Genomic DNA, 17,419 nt, shown 5'->3' with positions numbered 1-17,419 from the left:
AGATCAACAGCGGCATTGGATTCTCATAGGAGCGTGAACCCTATTGTGAACTGCGCATGCGAGTTACATGCTCCTTATAAGACTCTAACTAATGCCTGATGACCTGAGGTGCAACAGTTTCATCCTGAAACCATCTGCCTGCCACCTGCCAGCCATGGGAAAGTTGTCTTCCATGAAGCTGGTCGCTGATGCCAAAGAAGTTGGGGACCACTGTCCTAGAGGAAATGTGCCCTGGAGGAAAAATGCAAGTTTGTGGAACTCACAGTGATGCTTTTGCCGAATATCACAACACATTTTCAGGGGAGGAACATGTTGCCCAGAGAGGCCAAGGTACTTGCTGGAAACCTCTGGAAGGCAGCCTTCCTCCATATAATTTTCATGAAAGCAAGAATTAAAATGACATCAGACCCCACATCTCTCCTTTTCCAAATTTCCTCTACTTGCATGTAGGAAGCAAAACTCCAGGAGGGAAGAGAGCTCAGGCACTAAAGCCCTAGGGGCTTGACTTGCAAAAAGCACCTAGATCATCACTTGACACACAACCCCAGCAACTTTATCTTCCAGCCTTTAGCAGATGAGGGAAGTCAGCAAAAAACTGCTAGAGGCGGGCACACCAAAAGCCATGAGAAGCAATGCTGGGCAAGGGAAGGAGATATAAGAACTCAAACTTAGTGGTCTGGGGACATTTGGTGCAGGATCAAACAGTCCTATGCACACCGGCTGCCCCTGCAGTCATCATCTAACATGCTTGTAATTTTTTCTCAGGTTTCAACATGTATAGGGGGACATGCATGAGTTACTAGACACATTTATTTCTGCAAAATGGCCGTATCCTGGCAAAGTGGACCAGATGACCTGTCATTGTCCTTTGAATGAAGGAAAAAGATGACATTGGGGAGTGGACATAGTCTGGAGAGAGAGGGCTTGGCTGAGGACCAGAGAGGACTTCAGGCACAACGGAGGTTGCACAACATCTGGCAAAAATCAGAGACTGAGGATGGCAGCAGCTTTGGGGTTCTAGGACCAACCCTACCCTTTCTGGCGGTGACACCTGGAAGACTTTCCACTTGGAGATCTGGTTTCCTCATATGCAAAACCTTATGGTAATAGCTATGGCTCAGCCTACTGATTAAATGAGACAGTATGTGTGAATTGCCTGGGACAATTTAATATAATAGATGTTGTTTGCTTATCTTTCTCTAGGTCTTGCTTTCCTTATCCGAAAAATGGGAATACTATTACCATTCCCAGAGGACACTTGTTGGGATTGAAAATGATGGCATATTTGTAGGGGTCTGGCTCATAACGACTCACATTCTCATGTTTTATTATGCGTGTTTTTTAAGAACCTGGGCCTAAGAGTGAAGAGAGCAGTGTCACCTTTAATCTCTCTGGTCCCCGTTTCACTCTGCCTGCAGGGCGCGAGTTTTGCTTCTCTCCTCCCCAGTCTTGCTCCTGCTACCAGAAGGTGTGGCCACCCACCACCCACCTGCCCATCTCTCTGCCAGCCTGGCCTTGCCTGTGTTTGACCTTCTACCTTAGAGCTCTGCTTCCAAGTGGAGGAAGGCTGCCTTCCAGAGGTTTCTATTAAATACAAAAACAGGTCAGTTGGCATTCATTCAGCAAGGATTTAATGAACTCCTATTAAGTGCCAGCCGCTGTGGCAAAGTGACAAGTGACACAGACAGGCAGGTCTCCAGCCTTCTGGACTTCAGGATAGCAGGAGGAATAAGCCCTAAACAAGGACACATGCAGACGCAGAGAAGACTTCCGATTGTGAGGCTGCTGAGAAGGGCTGATAATCGCTGCTATGAGCAAGAATAAAAGGAGGCCTGTTTTAGATGGGGAGAAGGTGGAGAAGAAAGGCCTTTCGAGGAAGCACCCTGGAGGCCCGCCCCAGCCTGCAGTCGTTTTCTTGCAGGGGTCAGAGGTGTGGACGCACACGGGGTGCTGACCAGGGAGGAGCTGCCGTCCATCCTTCTCATGAGCTCCAGGGATGAGTGTGAGGGGCCAGGGGCAGGGAGGTGATGTGTGGCCCCACTGCGAATCAACTCCTGCCACGCTTACGCCCTCTTTCTCCTCCGCGGGGATCCCTGGTCACCCTCCTGGCAACAGGAAAGATTCCAGTCAACATTTTCTTACACAAATATGCTAAGGAATAAACAGGAAATATGAGATGGTGACAAGATAGGATAGGGTGACATGATGGGGGACGGAGGACAGGTAGTGCGTGGCACCTCAGAGAGGGAACAGAGCTGGCTTTTGAGCGGAGACCTGAAGGAAGCAAAAAACAGACAAGGACAGTATCAGAACAGAGTTCCTGGCAGAAGAATGGGCACACAGATGTCTGCAGTGGGAAGACGCTGGCTTGCTCTGAAATAACAAGGAAACCAGTGTTGCCTGCAGAAATGGCCAAAGGGGAACATGGCATGAGATGAGTTTGAGAAGCCAGCAGGGGCCTGGCCAGGCCACAGGAGGAGTTTGGACTGTGTTGTAAGAACAACGGGAAGTCATCTAAGTTTAGGAGAGGCATGACCCAAATGGCAGTTTTACAGGATCCCTCTGGCAGTTGAGAGGGGATGGGATGGAGGCGTGGAGGAGTGGACGTGGGAAGATTTGTCAGGAGTCTGCACAGTCATCCAGGGGAGAGGAGGTGGTGACGTTAGACAAGTGTGGTGACAGCGAAGGACAGGAATCCAAATTGCCATGATGCAGAATGCCACTGGAAACTGGATATATACTCGCGGGTGCCATGAGCGAGAGCACTGGATGAGGAGCCCGCAGTCCTCAAAAGTCAGAACCCCAGCCCTGGGGCCTACACCATGACGCATTCGCCACATGACTGTTGTGCCCCCTGTACCCAAGGCCAAGGCTGACTTTGAGGCACGGGAAGGGAATCAGAGGACAGAAATGAGCTTTCTGAAGTGCGAGTGCAAAGCAGTTTAAAGAAACCACTTTGAAGAAGTTCCAGTCAACAGAGGAGGGTGCAGAGGCCAGCTGTGATTTCACTGTTGCCTTATGCCGTGTACTGTATTGTGTCTCCCCAAAATTTGTATGTTGAAGCTCTGACCTTCAAGGCGATGGTATCTGGAGATGGGCACTTTGGTAGGTGACAGGCTGAGACTCTACACGAGGGTAGAGTCCTCATGATGGGATCAGTGTCCCAAGAGGAGACACCAGAACCCCCCTTCCTGCCCACCAGGTGAGGACACAGAGAGAAGGCAGCCATCGCCAAGCCAGGAAGGGCCCTCACCAGAAACCAGCCATGTGGGCACCTTGATCATGGACTTTCCAGCCTCCAGAACTGCGAGAAAACAAATTTCTGTTGCTTGAGCCACCCAGTCTGTGATGTTTTGTTATGGCACCCTGAGCTAAGAAGCCCTCAGCATTAGAAAGGGCCCTAGGGGGACAAGAACAGGGGACTTGGACCTGGCAGCGTAAAAATCACGCTGGTGGTGCCCTGCACAGGCGTTTCACACAGTTTTAAAATAGCAAGTAACATCTACATGGGTGAAAGGGTGCTAATTTTCAAGGTCCTTGACTTCAACTTTAAAACTTTAATAATATAATTGCGGCCAGGTGCAGTGGCTCATGCCTGTAATCCCAGCACTTTGGGAGGCCAAGGCAGGCCAATCACCTGAGGTCGGGAGTTCAAGACCAGCCTGACCGACATGGAGAAACCCTGTCTCTACTAAAAATACAAAATTAGCCGGGATGGTGGCGCATGCCTGTAATCGCAGCTACTCAGGAGGCTGAGGCAGGAGAATCGCTTGAATCCGGGAGGGGGAGGTTGTGGTGAGCTGAGATCACACCATTGCATTCCAGCCTGGGCAACAATAGTATAACTCCGTCTCAAAAAAAAAAAAAACAAAAACAAAAAAACAGTTTAATAATATAATCAACCCTTGGTATCTACAGGGGATTGGTTCCAGGACCTTCTACAGATACCAAAATCCACAGATGCTCAAGTCTCCTATACAAAATGGCATAGAATTTGCAAATAACCTATGCATATCTTCCTGTGTACTTGAAATCATCTCTAGATTACTGATAACACCTAATCCAATATAACTGCTATGTAAATAGTTGTCATACTGTTTTGGCTTTATTTATATTAATTTTTACTGTTGTACTTTTAAAAAAAAAAGTTTGCTCTGTGGTTGGTTGAATCCATCATGCAGAACCCACGGATATGGAAGACTGACCACATATCCCTGCCTTAAAAAGTCAAACCAAGCCGGGCACGGTGGCTCACGCCTGTAATCCCAACACTTTGGGAGGCCGAGGTGGGCAGATCACGAGGTCAGAAGATCAAGACCATCCTGGCTAATGTGGTGAAATCCCGTCTCTACTAAAAAAAAAAAAAAAAAAAAAAAAAAAAAAAAAAAAATTTGACCAGATGTGGTGGCGGGCTCCTGTAGTCTCAGCTACTCGGGAGGCTGAGGCAGGAGAATGCATGAACCCTGGAGGCGGAGCTTGCAGTGAGCCGAGATTGTGCCACTGCATTCCAGCCTGGGGGACAGAGCGAGACTCTGTCTCAAACAAAAACAAAAAACAAAAAACAAAAGTCAAACCAGACCATGACGCTTATAGTGATGTCAGGATTTCCTCTGCCCTTCCCTCCTTCAATCTCTGACTCTCACCACCTGGGGGTAAATACTCTCAACTCTTTTTATTTAACAACTGAATATGCACACACTGCTATTTCTTGATTTACAGATTTTTTTTCTTTCTTCTGAGATGGAGTCTCGCTCTGTCACCCAGGCTGGAGTGCAACGGTGCAATCTCAGCTCACTGCAACCTCCGCCTCCCGGGTTCAAGCGATTCACCTGCCTCAGCCTCTGAGTAGCTGGGAATACAGGCAACCGCCACCACGGCTAATTTTTTGTATTTTTAGTAGAGACCAGGTTTCACCATGTTTGCCAGGATGGTCTCAATCTCCTGACCTTGTGATCCGCCCACCTCGGCCTCCCAAAGTGCTAGGACTACAGGTGTGAGCCTAGCCGATTTATAGATTTTTAAATGCCTTTTATTCACTTCTTTTCATGGAAAAAGAGGATTTAGTGCTCCTCCTCCATCTTGCTTCCCCCATGTCCTCCCAGTGAACTACACAATCATTGCAGTTAATCAGTATTCCAGGCTTACATTATTCCTATTCTGTAACTCATGTTTGCTGATGGGTCAAGCTACATATTTTTTTCCTTGAATAATTTTTCATTTTTGTTTTTCATGTGCTTAATTTTCCTCCCTGTCACTCATTTTCCCCCAAAGCTCAGAGCTGTAAACCCCTTCTGATTATGGCCAGACACTTTGTGCTCCAATCTGATCTCCTTCTCAAGCAGATTCCAGCCATCATCAGATGCTTCCTTTTATTACTTAGCAAATCCCCTTGCTTTTCTCTATCATGGGTCCTCTCTTTGCAGGATTCCATCCATTCCTCCTTCTTATCTTGCTTCTTTGTTGTGGTGGAATGCATCTTCCAGGCCCTTTCTAAGAAAGGATGGATAAGAAATAAAGGTGCAGTTCTGCAAATGTTTTCGTCTTACCCTCACACTTGATTGGTGGTTTGACTGGGTAAAGACATCTAGGCTGAAAATAACTTTCTCTCTGAATTTTGAAGGCACGGCTTCATTGACTTCTCGTTTCCAGCCTTGCTGCTGTTGAGTGTTGAATATTATTCTGCCTCCCATTTCTTTGTATACTTCTTACTTTTTGCCCCCTTCTCTGGTAACTTTTAGATTTTCTCTTCATCCACCGTGTCTTGAAATCTCACAGGGATTTAGGTGGGTCTTTCCTGGCTTTGCAGGTGGTAGGTGGACCCTTCCAATCTGAAGAGAGCCAGACTGCATCTCCCCTTCCAGCTTCCTCTTACTCCTAGACCATCTTTTTGAACTTGGAAACCAAGAATGTGGCTTCTTTATGCTCTCATCTATGAAGAAGTGGTTCTCATCACTAATAGTAAGAGCGTAACAAACAAAGCACATTCATTAATTCCTCCACACACATGTCTTACACAGGGGAGCGGGGAGTAGGAGGATGGTCTCCAAGCTCCTTTCTCCTCCCCTGCCAGGCTGGCTTTTTTTTTTTTTTTGAGACAGGGTCTTACTCTGTTGCCCAGGCTGGAGTGCAGTGACGCGATCTCAGCTCACTGCAGCTGCAACCTCCTGGGCTCGAGCGATCCTCCCACCTCAGCCTCCCGAGTAGCTGAGACTATAGACATGTGTCACCACACCTGGCTAATTTTTGTAGAGACAGGGTCTCACTATGTTGGCCAGGCTGTCCTGAGCTCAGGTGATCCTCCCATCTTAGCCTCCCAAAGTGCTGGGATCACAGGTGTGAGCTACTGTGCCCTGCAAGGCTGGCTATTGACCACAGACTTACATCCTCAGCTCAGCCAGCCCTGTCTAAGCCCCTGCCCAGCCCACCTTTGATGGATAGCATATTAGTCAGCCTGGGCTGCCATAACAATAGAAATGGTTTAAACAACTGAAATTAATTTTCTCACAGTTCTGGAGACTGAGAGTCCAAGGTCAAGGTGCTAGCAAGGCTTTGTTTCTTCTGAGGCCTCTCTAGATGGCCACCTTCTCTCTGTGTCCTCACATGGCCATCCCTCTGTGCCTGTCCGCCTCTGGGGTCTCTGTGTGTGTCCAAGTCTCTTCTTCTTATAATGACACCTGGTAGATTGAATTAGGGCCCACCCTAATGGCCTCATTTTAACTTAATCACCTCTTTAAAGGCCCCATCTCCAAATACAGTCATATTCTGAGGCACTGGGGGTTTGAACTTCAACATGTGAGTTTGGGGGAACACAGTTCAGTCCCTGATAAATGGGGTGCTCAATAATGATTAGAAACCCCACGGTACTGGTTAAGCCCAACCACTGGTTCATGGGCCAGGTGAAAGGAAACAGATGCAAATCAGGAAGGATTCTGTGTGAGTGCACAGTAGCCAGGTCACTCTTCTGGGAGGGTACCGCAAAGTCAAAATGCGGCATGCTCCACCTCCCGCTCACCACCGTCCAGCCCAGGAAATCCACAGGTCTTTGCAGGTGCCATGCACGCTATGCTGACAGAGCACAAGGGACATTTACTGATAGGTCCAGGGCGGACACTGAAGGACAGGGCTGCCTCCCGCATCTCCACAGTGACTCTCGGCCACACCATTTGTCACCTTTCCTGGGTGCCTTCCTAAACCTCCAAGCTGCCCTGGAATCCCTTGACTCCCATCTATAATATATTATTAGTATAAAGGGAGTTGACAAACTCATGACCACAAGCTGCAAATTCCAGTGACGTCAGGGTCAGGCAGATAACATAAGCAAAGGAAGGAGACAGAGGGACACATGAGAGGCAGTGATGAGGACTGGGGCTGAGTGGAGAGGGACTGCCCTGCCAAAAAGCATTTAAATTCAATGCGTGTTGGAACACCATCCCAGCCAAAACCAAAAAAACAACCAAACACAAACCAACCAACAAAACCAAGTTTGCTGACCAAATGCAGCCTCCAAGCGTCTAGTTTGTGACCTGCACTGAGGATATATGGTTAAGAGGACAGGCTTTGAAGACACAGACCTGGTTTTGAATTTCACTGTGTTTCTGTGAAACAGTCTGGTCCAAATGTTAGAGATGTGTGAGAAATATATGAAATAAAGCATGTAGTGCTTAGTGCAGACCTGACACATAGCAAGTGCTAAATTAATAGTAGCTATTAATATTACAGTGGTAAATAAGAAAGTAGTGATGTGATTCTAAGCCTTCACTTCTCAGAAACAGTGCGGAGAGTACTCACGTATGGAGTGGTGGTGCCTCCTGGTGGTCATAATTAGGAACTGCAGAGCAGTGTAGCAGGCCTAACAGAATGACTAGGAGCCAAGTGGGCCAATTTAGGGTCAGACAATGGGTTTGAATCCAGTTCTGCCATCTGCGAGTAGGTGACACAGGTCATTCACCTCCATGCTTAGCCTCCATATTCAACTGCCCTACACCTACAACCCCACGGAGTGGCTCTGACAACTTAACAAGACAATATGATATCACTTAGTATGCAGTAAAGCCCTTAGTAAGTGCTACAATCCTAGGATGATCCTGGCATGATGCCAGAACTCAGAACACCCCAGCACCACACTGCCAACATCCTTCTCTCTTGTGAGAAGGTGAAACAGGTGGATCCCCGGTTGTTATTTACTTTTTCTTTTATTGGATGGCAATGAGAAGGGGTTACTCCGGACCAGAGCCCCTGACCAGAAAAATAGATCTGCTGTATCACCTGAAATTCACCGGAGCAAAATATTCCTTTGAGTTATGCATTGCTCTATCCAGATTTCTCTTTTAAACCGAAAGTTCCCCCAGAAGGGTGACTGTATTAGTCCCAAATACCCACGTGAGGATGAGTTTATCAGCTGCTCCCCTCCCTGAAAGGAGGGGCCTGGGGGACACTTCGTGCTGTCATCACCTCCGTTTGGGATCCCCGCCCCAGTCATAGCCTTCTGCCCACTTGCCATTGCTGGCCTACAGAGCTGGCTTCCTGCCTGCCCGGGATGGGAGACCCTGCCTTCAAGCTGGCTGAGTTGTCCCCAGGAGGTGGAGAGGCCAGGCCTGACCTCAGACTGCAGGGTCCCCTCTCCCACGGCCCTCTGGGGAAGCTGCCCGCACCCAGGCCTCCTCAGCCCTGCCTCTCCTCCCCAGGTCCTGAGCTCTTCTTCCAGCAAACAGCAGCAGCATCTGTCTGGAAACACAGGAAAGGGGCCTCCACTTGTATCCTTTCCTGCCGCCAGATGGAGAAATGAATAACAGATCCCACCGCCAGAGCACGTGTGCTGGGGCCTGTGCTGGGCACTGCAGACCCATTGGCTCATTTCATCATCTCGCCAACCCCATGTGATAGATACAATGATCGTTCACATTTCACAGATGAGAAAACTGAGGCTCAGAAGGGTGAGTGACTTGCTGAAGGTCACAGAGCTTGACAGCAGGGGAGCCTGGGTGGGAACCAGGCAGACCAATGCCTGACCCTTCACCATGGTGCAATGTTTACCCAATGGGGAGCCATCCCTTCCACCTCCAAATCCAAGAGGCTGCTGCTGACTGACCAAAATCCAGCCCATTACCCTACCGTCAAATTGATCACATGAGCACGAATTATCAAACTGACACTCTGACCCACCCTGACAAATGTCACTGGCCAAATGTGTGACTGGTCATAACTGACAGATGGACAGACATTTGGCTTGGGAAAGCTAGGACCTGACTAATCTTTGCTTTTAAAAGATCTTAAGTTTTTTTCATTTTAAACTTTAAAAAAATTGAGGCATAATTTACAGCCTCTAAAATGCCCACATTTTAGAATGATGCACAGTTGATGCGGTTTTGTTTTCTTGTTTTTGAGATGGAGCCTTGCATCTTGCTCTGTTGCCCAGGCTGGAATGTAGTGGCGTGATCTTGGCTCACTGCAACCTCCACCTCCTGGGGTCAAGGGATTCTCTTGCCTCAGCCTCCCGAGTAGCAGGGATTACAGGCATGCACAACCACACCTGGCTAATTTTTGTATGTTTAGTAGACACGGGGTTTCACCATGTTGGTTAGGCTGGTCTTGAACTCCTGACCTCAGGCGATTGGCCTACCTCAGCCTCCCAAAGTGCTGGGATTACAGGTGTGTGCCACCATGCCTGGCCAGATTGATGAGTTTGATACACGTGTATATCCCAGTCAAGCTACAGGACATTCCTGTCACCCTAGAAATCTCTCACACCCCTTTCCAGCCAACCCCTCTGCCCCCACTGCTCTAGGCAGCCACTGCTCTATCACTACAGCTAGGTTTTGCCTTTTCTAGAATTTCATACAAATGGAAGTACTGGGTATGTACATATTTATGTGTCTGCTTCCTTCACTTAATGGCTTTTAAATTCATCCAGGTTGTTCCCTGCATGTCTTTAATTTCTTCCTTTTTGTCCCTGAACAGGATTCCATTTTAAGCAATCGGGCACAGTTTGTTTTCTATTCTGTTGAGAGTCATGTGTGTTGTTTCTAGGTTTTGGCAATTATGCCTAAAGCTGCTATGAACATTCTTGTACAAGTCTTTTTGCACATATGTTTTCATTTATTTTGGGTAAATACGTGGGAGTTTAAATGCTTGATCACAGGGTAGGTATATGTTTAACTTCAAAATAAAACCTGCCAAACTGTTTCCCCAAGTGGGTGTATGATCTGGTCACTTAATTTTAACTACTCATCTGGTGAGCCAGAACTACCTACCAACTGACCTCCTTTCCAGACAAATACCATGTGACTCATGAGCTGGGCTTCCAGGGACTAGAATTGTTCCTGGGGACAGGCTGGGTGTTGACCAGAAGCAAAGGATGACATTTGGGAAGTTACCTGGCTGGCTGCCCGCCTTCTGGGGCCTGTGCTGGGCACTGCAGACCCACGGTCTCCCTTCTGCCCCAGCTCCTCTTGCAGGCTTCTGAGGCAAAAGAACTTCTGCCGGGCCAGGCATCCCAACTCCCTCTAAAAACACCCTCAGCAAGGTGCTCTCGGTCCCTCACATCAGTGCCAGGTGGAGAGAACGTGCCCAGGGCTATCCTGAGGCTGCGGGTGGCCAGGGGAGGTAGGAGGGAGAGGGCAGGACCTCTCTAGACCAGACTAGAGTTCCATGCTGAGGTGTGAGGCTGTACAGCCCTGTGGTACACCTCAGATCTGGGAGAGGGAATTATCTCACCTTTGAGAGTGCGGACAATACTGTCAATAGTAGCTCCGCCCTGGCCTCATGTCAGTCATCAATTGCCGTGTAATGAAGGATCCCCAAGCTTATGGGTTAAAATGATTATTCATTCTATCTCACAAACCTGTGGGTTGACTAGATGGCTCTCCTGCTCCACGTGGTTGGCTAGGGCGACACGACACTGGAGCTGAAGCATCAAAGACAGCTTCTCTCCACGTCCAGAGCTCAACTGAGATGACTGAAACATCTGGGGTTGACTGGTCATCTCTCTTCTTTCTCCGTCCAAGTGGCCTGTCCATGGAGCTAGCTTGGGCTCCCTCATCACATGGTAGTCTTAGGGGCATCGGGCTTTTTTTTTTGTTTTTTTGAGATAGGGTCTCACCCTGTCACCCAGGCTAGCATGCAGTGGCATGATCACGGCTCACCGCAGCCTCAACCTCCCTGGGTTCAGGTGATCCTCCCACCTCAACCTTCTGAGTAGCTGGGACTACAGGCACACACCACCATGTCTGGCTAATTTTTCTTTTTTTTTTTTTGTAGAGGATGGGTCTCACTATGTTGTCCAGGCTGGTCTTGAACTCCTGGGTTCAAGTGATTCACCCACCTCAGCCTCACAAAGTGCTGGGATTACAGACGTGAGCCACCATGACCAGCTGAACTGAACTTCTTACATGGTGTGGTAGGCTGAATAATGTACCCCCAAAATTCATATCTGCCCAGAACCTCAAAATATGACCTGATGTATGGTTGTATATGACCTCATCTTAACTAGTTATATCTGCAAAGATGAGAACAAGGTCTTCGCAGATGTTAACTAGTTAAGATGAAGTCATACTGGATTAGGTTAAGCCCTAAATCTAACGTCAGATGTCCTTCTAAGGAGGTTGGAAGACAAACAGATACACACAGGGACGAAGGCCATGTGAAGATAGAGGAGGAGAGTAGAGTTATGTCAACACCAGCCATGAAATGCCAAGGATTGCCAGCAGTCAAGAGACAGGCGTGGAACAGTTTCTCCCCCCAGAGCCTCCAGAAGGACCCAGCCCTGCCAACACCTTGATTTTGGCCTTCTAGCCTCCAGAACTGAGACAGAATACATTTCTGTTGCCTTAAGCTGCCCAGTTTGTGGTACCTTATTATGGCAGTGCTGGGAAACTAACTTGCATGGTGACTGAGGTCTGAAGATGTAGCAGAAGCTAACGGCGGCTTAAAGGCTGAGCCCAGAACCAACGGAGCATCACCCTGCCATGCTTCATCGGGCAAAGCAGGGCCTCTCAGCGTAGGCCCTATTGGCACTGGAATGATCTCATTCTGTTTGGGGAGGGCAGAGGAATTGGAGGAGGTTGCTCTGTGTGTTCCAGCATGTTTAGTGGAATCTCTGGCTTCCGCTCACTGTCAGTGGCACCCCCACCAGGCCCAACAACAAAAAGTGTCCCCAGAGATTGCCCAATGTCCCCTGGAGGACCAAGCCACCCTGGATTGAGAACCACTGGGTTAAAGTAAGTAACAGGATCCGCACAGCTCCCAGGGCAGGGGCTGCACAAGCACGGGAACGGCAGCAGGCTCCCTGAGGGCCACCAATGGGACAGTCTCCCGCTTCAGGATCACCTGGAACTTGCCTTGAGATTTGCAGGACACAACCCACAACCCCAAGATCTTTTTTTTTCTTAGAGACAGGGGTTCATTCTGCCGCTCAGGCTGGAGTGCAGTGGTGCAATCACGGCTCACTGCAGCCCTGAACTCCTGCGGGTGGCAGGGAGGCCGGGCTCACCATGTGGTAGCTCGCCACCTCCTGCAGGCTGTCAGCGAACCTCTGCAGACATTCCTGGAGGAGCAGATGGGGACCCGTGCTGAGACGGCAAATCCGGGCCCAGGCTCAAGTGAGGCCTCAGCCACCTGAGTAGCTGGGACTACAGGCACATGCCACCATGCATGCCCGGCTAATTTTTATTTTTATTTTTGTAGAGATGGGGATCTTGCAATGTTGCCCAGACTTGTCTCAAACTCCGGGGATCAAGTGATTCTCCTGCCACTCAGAGTGCTGGGATGACAGGTATGAGCCACGTGCCTGGCCCCCCAGAGACCTTGAATCCCTTGGGTTCCACCTTATGAAGTGAGTCCCAGGCGGGGGTCAGAAGCTGGCATCCAGGTCCAGGACCCCGTGGAGGGTTACCTGTGACTTTGGGTGCTTCTGCACACTTGTTGCCAACTTGAGATGCTGAATTCAAACCACCACAGAGCTGCTCCCTGTACCAGGTGAGAAGTGTGGGAAAATGGTTTGAAGCCATGTGGTTTGCCTTGGGCAGTCTAACGGGCAAGACAGAATGCACATGTGTCTAGGTTGGGCACTGCAAAAAAAGATGCCACATCTAAGGGCAACAGGGCAAACATACTAACTCGCATGAGTGGCAGAGGTAAAGATTCATGGGCTCCCACCTGAGTCCTGGAGCAGCACAGGAGAGCCTCTGCCCACCTAAACCAGTGCTGGCACCCCCAGCCATGCCACACGCTTGGGAGAACTCGTTCACCCTGTGCCGCACCCTCCGCTGCCCAACCCCAGACCTACATTGCAGCCTCGGCGTGGCAGGCTCCTGGCGGGAGCACACCCGGCATCTGGGGTAGCTGTGTGTGAAGCACAGAGAGTGGCACCTGTGTGTGCAGCGGAGTTCACCTGGGAGGAAGCCGCATAGCATTTGCCTGATTTCTTGTATGTTGCATACATGCCGGACACTGATTTAGAAGGGCTGCTTTTCTGTTTGCTTGTTTTTAAATTATACATTTTCACATCTCCATCTCTGTAGCCATGACCCAAAACAAAATGGAACGTTTCCATCACCTCAATAGTTCCCACGTGCCCCTGTTCATCAGTGATTTCACCCACCTCCCTCCACACCACCTCCCCAGGTAACCACCATGCTAACTGTTATTGCCATAAACTGAGTTTGCCTCCTGTTCTATCATTTTATATAAATGGACTCATATATGGTTATCTTTTCTGTCTGACTTTTCTTCAGCACCATTTTTCGAGATTCATTCCTGCAGCTGTGTATAGCATCCCTTGACTTTTTTTTGCAACCAAGTCTTGCTCTGTTGCCCAGGCTGGAGGGCAGTGGTGCGATCCTGGCTCACTGCAACCCCCACCTTCCCAGTGCAAGCCATTCTCCTGCCTCAGCCTCCCCAGTAGCTGGGATTACAGGCTTGCACCACCAAGCCTGGCAAGTTTTTTTTGTATTTTTTAGTAGAGATGGGGTTTCACCATGTTGCCCAAGCTGGTCTCCAACTCCCAGGCTCAAGCAATCCACCCGCCTCAGCCTCCCAAATCCCTTGTACTTTTTATTGGTGTGCAATATGATAAAAAGAAGCTTGGTTTATGAAACTGCAGTTCCTAACTTGATGCTACTGTTTACGGCCCAGTACCAGAGCCCCTACCTCCTCCTTCTCTCCTTCCCCGAACTCCATCTTTACACTTTGGCCATGACCACTGTTACCCAACTCACCTAGAGTGAGCGTCCCATTCCGCCTCAGTCCAGCTTTCCCCCAGGGCCACCTGTGATTGTTCAGGCTGTGCAATGCCATCCTGACTCCAACAATCCCTGGGGGAGAGGTGACGGATATCCTAACTACCCTGCTTCGATTATGACACATGGTATGCATGTACCAAAATATCACATGTACCCCGTAAATATGTACACATACTGTATATATATCAAAGATGGAGAACTACTGCAAAAAACAATGACTGGAGGAAGAAAAGCCTTTTTCCAGTTTACACCCTGGCCCTGCATGGCTGGCAGAAGGTTCTCCACTTCCCACAGCCAGAGCCCTTTAAAAACTGGTTTGGCCTCAATGCCATTGCTGCAGCTGGAACGGGTACAGCTGGCTCATCTAGGATAGAAAGTGCATGGCCAGATTTGTGTGAAAGGAGAGGAAACTCTCTCCCTGCACATAGCTGCTGCTGTTGGATTCCAAATTCCTTGTCCTGTCCTCCCATCTTCCCCGTATCCTGCCCCAACTTGTCCTTGAGGCACTGTTCCACCGCAGCCCTGCCCACTCCCACCAGAGCCATGGGCACACCAGCCACCACCCTTCCAGGAAATGCAGTGCGGCAGAGCACATAGGCCACACTGCTGGCAGTTCGGCCACCTCACGCAGCCTCAACTTCCTCATTTGTAAAACAGGCATAACGACAGCAACTAGCTCATTTGGTGGGAAAACATAAGATCATCTAGGTAAAGTCCTGGCACAGTGCCTGGTGCACAAGTCGTCACTGAATATTACCTTTTGGTTGATCTGTGCAGGACAGTTCTCCATGTGGCCTTGGGCCAACCCATCAACGCAGTTCTCCTTGCCTGCCCCCACCCGCCCACCCCCTCCCCCAACTTTTTTTTTGAGACAGAATCTCACTCTGTCACCCAGGCTGGAGTGTGGTTGTGCGATCTCAGCTCACTGTGCAACCTCCACATCCTGGGTTCAAGCGATTCTCCTGCCTCAGCTTCCCAAGTAGCTGGGATTACAGATGTGCGCCACCACACCTGGCTAATTTTTGTATTTTTAGTAGAGTTGGGGTTACACACCATGTTGGCCAGGCTGGCCATGAACTCCTGACTTCAAGTGGTCCACCTGCCTTGGCCTCCTAAAGTGCTGGGATTACAGGCGTGAGCCACATTGCCCGGCTACCCGCTTTTTTGCTTAAGGTTCTCAGGACTAACTTGGTGTGTGCTGGGAATGCAATATCCTGAGATACGTAGGAACTGGCTATAACAGCCCAGGCACTATTCCTCTTTCCCCTGCAAACAGGATATCCTTAGGCGTTTTAGCCCAGCCTATCGTGTTGCCCCTGAAGTATACAACCTGGGCTGGGCTGTGTTTTGGGGTATCTCAGCTGTGGTACAATTGGGGCACACACACACAGACTCCATTCACCCCGGGCAGATTTCCTGAGCCTGGGGGACTGGCTTGCAATGAATCCCAGGCTTCTGTTGTCCCTTGCTGCCTGTCTATAACTAATAAACCCATTTCATTTCATGTAACGTATACGTGGCTGTTCTGTCTCACCAGATTCAGGCCAGCTGGTCACCAGCACACAGAAACTCTGCTCCACAACCTGGGATCTAGTTGAAACTCCGGCACTAGTGCCAATTTGAGAGGGCTCAATGCCTGGGTAAAAATACACTTCTACCCCTGTCCTTCAGTTTCCCCATCTATAAAAGAGATGGTAGGCCTGTAATTCCAGCACCTTGGGAGGCCGAGTTGGATGGATCACTTGAGGCCAGGAGTTCAAGACCAGCCTGGCCAACATGGCAAAACCCCATCCCTACTAAAAATACAAAAATTAGCCAGGTGTGGCAGTGCACGCCTGTAGTACAGGTGACCCATAAAGTCACTTCCAAACCTCACATTCTATAAAGCTATGATTCCCAGAGGCTGAGAGCTCACCACCTTTTTGGTACTTTCATTTTTAATATTTAAATCTTCAATCCATTTGCGAGTGACTTTAGTGCAAAGTATGAGCCACAGATCTAAGTTTACTTTTTCCCCAAATGGTTGCCCAGTTTTCTCCTTGCTATGTATTAAATGTTCCATTTCACCTTTTTGAGTGACACTCCTTTAATTAGAAAATTGGGTCCATTTCTGGATTTTAAAAATCTTATTCCATTGATCCATTGATTTCACTGTAGATTTTTAATATACTTAAGTATTTTTGTGGGTCAAGCAACCTCTAGTTTCTTTCTGAAATATTTTAGATGTATAAACAGTACAGATAGAATATAACTAGCACCTAGGCAACCTCTACCAATCTTAAACTTCAGTCAGAACTCAACCCCCCACACACAGTTATAATCAAGGTTCCCACGTGTTTCATTCTACCAGTTTCCATCCTCCTCTGAAAGTTGCTGCTTCAAGTTTTTTTTTATCATTTCCATTATTTAAACACAAATGTAAATATCCACAATATATAATATTGCTTTATGTGTTTTAGAATTTTATGTAAATTTCTCATACTATAAATATTCTCCACTTACAGGTTTTTGAGAAATATGTAATGTTGGTATATGTAGCTTCTCATTCTCATGGCTCTAAGAATTAAATGAAATAATCCTTGTATGCAATTAGAAGTGTCTGGAATGTGATAAACAAGGTTAGCTGTCATTATCAGTGTCACTGATCATTATTTTTATTATCACCATTCCTACAAAAGGGATGAGAGGTTCACACATGACATTGTTGAGGAGCAGCAAAATGGAGCCACGATTTCTTTTAGGATAACAGGAGCCGTTTTCCCTGCTCTGAGGTATGTTTGGATGGGAACACTGGGCTCGGTGTCAGCTGTTCCCTGGTGCTATGCACAGCTTGCAGGAATGGCTCTGATTTTGTTTAATGACTCTGACATGGACTCCAGACTTGGCCATGTGACTTGTTCTAGCCAATGAGACAGCAGCAAACATTACGCAAGCAGAAACTTGAAAAGTGCTTGCTCATTGGCCTTGCCCTCTCACTGCTCTTGGTCAGACCCATCACCATGAGAACAAGCCCATGCTAGCCTGTTGGATAATGAGAGACCCTGCAGAGAAAAGGAAGGTCCCCCACCTGACATCAGAAAGCCCTGTGCCCATCCAGCAGCCAACTTCAGATGTATGAGTGAGTTCCAGCTGAGATAAGCCAAACTTGGCAAAATCGCAGAACTGCCCACATGAACCTACCC

The sequence above is a fragment of the Nomascus leucogenys genome, chromosome 13 (genome assembly GCF_006542625.1).
Source record: "Nomascus leucogenys isolate Asia chromosome 13, Asia_NLE_v1, whole genome shotgun sequence".
Taxonomy (NCBI): domain Eukaryota; kingdom Metazoa; phylum Chordata; class Mammalia; order Primates; family Hylobatidae; genus Nomascus; species Nomascus leucogenys.
This window is presented reverse-complemented; position numbering follows the sequence as displayed.